This window comes from Mirounga leonina, unplaced genomic scaffold (assembly GCF_011800145.1).
Source record: "Mirounga leonina isolate KUSES-001 unplaced genomic scaffold, KU_Mleo_1.0 Mir_115, whole genome shotgun sequence".
NCBI classification, from domain to species: domain Eukaryota; kingdom Metazoa; phylum Chordata; class Mammalia; order Carnivora; family Phocidae; genus Mirounga; species Mirounga leonina.
This window is the reverse complement of record NW_023270268.1, coordinates 75,884,629-75,886,729: the sequence shown is the minus strand read 5'-3', so window position 1 is coordinate 75,886,729 and position 2,101 is coordinate 75,884,629. Positions and strand designations below refer to the sequence as shown.

The 2,101-nt window shown below is 43.6% G+C and overlaps 1 pseudogene; it reads left to right on the top strand.

The window, feature by feature from the left end:
• The first annotated feature begins 999 nt into the window (after window positions 1–999).
• LOC118007212 lies at window positions 1,000–1,126 on the top strand (annotated as a pseudogene).
• Window positions 1,127–2,101: the final 975 nt, after the last annotated feature.

Here is a 2,101-nt window from a genome sequence, read left to right as displayed (position 1 = left end):
GCTGATCTCAGCCAGGCTCCCATCTGCAGAACAGCTGGTGTTTGTTAATCTAGACTGCAGTGGCAGAAACAGGTTGGCTTCACACTGCAGGTGTGTGGGCCTGCTCCACTTCTCAGCCTCCTTGGAAAAGGGGGCAAGCCAGCACATGTTCCTCTCATGATGGCGGAAACACAAGACCAATCGCACAAGTACGTTTCAGGCTTCTGCTTGTCAACTTTCCAAGGTAAAAGCAAATCATGTGGCCAAGGAAAAAGCCACAGGATGAGGAAATACACAAAGGTAGTTGGAGGGATTGCAGAGGTACATGCCAAGGGCACAGATAAAACAGAGAAGGCTCAATAATTCAATTTGCCATACCAGGTTTTCCATTGCTGGTATTGGATGTGTCGTTTTCTTAGCTTCTCAGGAGACAAGATGGGTCTGGGATACCAATGAGTTTTGCTGGGAGACTATGTAACACCAAAGATGCAGAAAATCCTAGGTAAACCCACCCTTTTCTGCTTGTAGTGCATACGCCTGTGACTTAGGCTTGGTCAATCAGATGCATCCAAACTTGACATCAGTAACCAGTAACCCCAAGAAGTAAGGACAGTAGAAATTATTCAAGTGGACAGGGTGGCTAAGAGCGCCTCAAACGTGGGGAGGAGGGAAGGGGTGAAGCTGGGAGTGGGAGGTGCTTCTAGCTTCAGTAGCCAGATTGCTTGTGTATGTCAGCAGCAGTGGGGCGAGCTGTGGTTTGGCAGTGGCAATGACCACACTGAACTGACTGGGGTAACTTTGGCTGTTAAACTTCCTTCCAAGCCTGGTTCTCCCCCCTTCCTGCAGTCTGCAAACTACCAAATGGTTCTATTTAAAAAATAATAAAACAAGCTCCTCTTCTGCTTAAATCAGCTGGCATTTTCTATTTTTTACAACCAAGAGTTTTCACTGATAATACTCAGGTGTCAGTTGTGACACCTAATTGGTAGCCATCTTTAGTCTCAATTCCTATCCCTTTGAATCCCTTCTTCACTTAACAAAGTGGATGTCTTAAAATATGAATGGAAATCAGATCACATCACTCCTTTGCTTTGAAACGTGCCTCCCTCAAACCTTGTCACGACCTCATCACGTTGCCTGTCTGATGTGAAAAGAAAAAAATAATGAAATCTTTTGATGGCTTCCTGTTGCATTTAGACATAAATCCAAACTCTTAGTAGCCTGCCAGACCCTTCATTATTTAGCCAAGCCCCTAACCCACCAGGTCTCGCCAAACCTCCTCTTGCAACTCACTGTCTTCTTTTGAATACCAGAAGCAGGAGCTTCCTCAGTTTTAGTAACATGCAGCAGGAGCTCCAACAGTAAGCCAGCCACTTGGGAAGAGAAGGAGAGAAGGGGGGGCAGGACTGGAGCAGGGGACAGGGGAACTCAAGCCCTGTGAAGTTTACAGCGCAGAGACACAGACGCACTAAAAGACTGAGACCTAATCATAGGACTAGAGACCACTTTCTTCCACACCTGGCCACATTACTAAAGGCATACAACAATTCTTTTTTCATTCATGTCTGGCTATCAAGAAAAAAATTATAAGGCATTGTAATGGCCAAACTGAAGGCCAAACCCAGCGTTTAAAGAGATAGTAAGCATTAGAACTAGACTCAGATATGGCAGGGATGTTAGAATTAACAGACTGAATTTAAAACAACTGTGATGAATATGCTAAGGGCTGTAATGGACAAAGTAGACCCCATACAGGAACAGATGGGCAATGTAAACAAAGAGTTGGGACTTCTAAGAAAGAAATAGAAATGCTAGAGATCAAAAACACTAACAGAAATGAGTATCTTTAATGAGCTTATTCATAGACAGGGCCTAGCTGAGGAAAGAATCTCTGAGCTTAAGGAATGCTCAAATAGAAACTGCCAAAACTGAAATGCAAAGAGAAAAAAAAAAAACACCCAATAGAACAACATATCCAAGAGCTATGAGACAACTACAAAAGGTATAACTTAACGGAATGGTAATACCAAAAAGAAGAAAGGAAGGAACGAAGAAATACCTCTGAAACAACAATAACTGAGGATTTCCCCAAGTTTATACCAGGCTGCTGGAAACTGTTCCC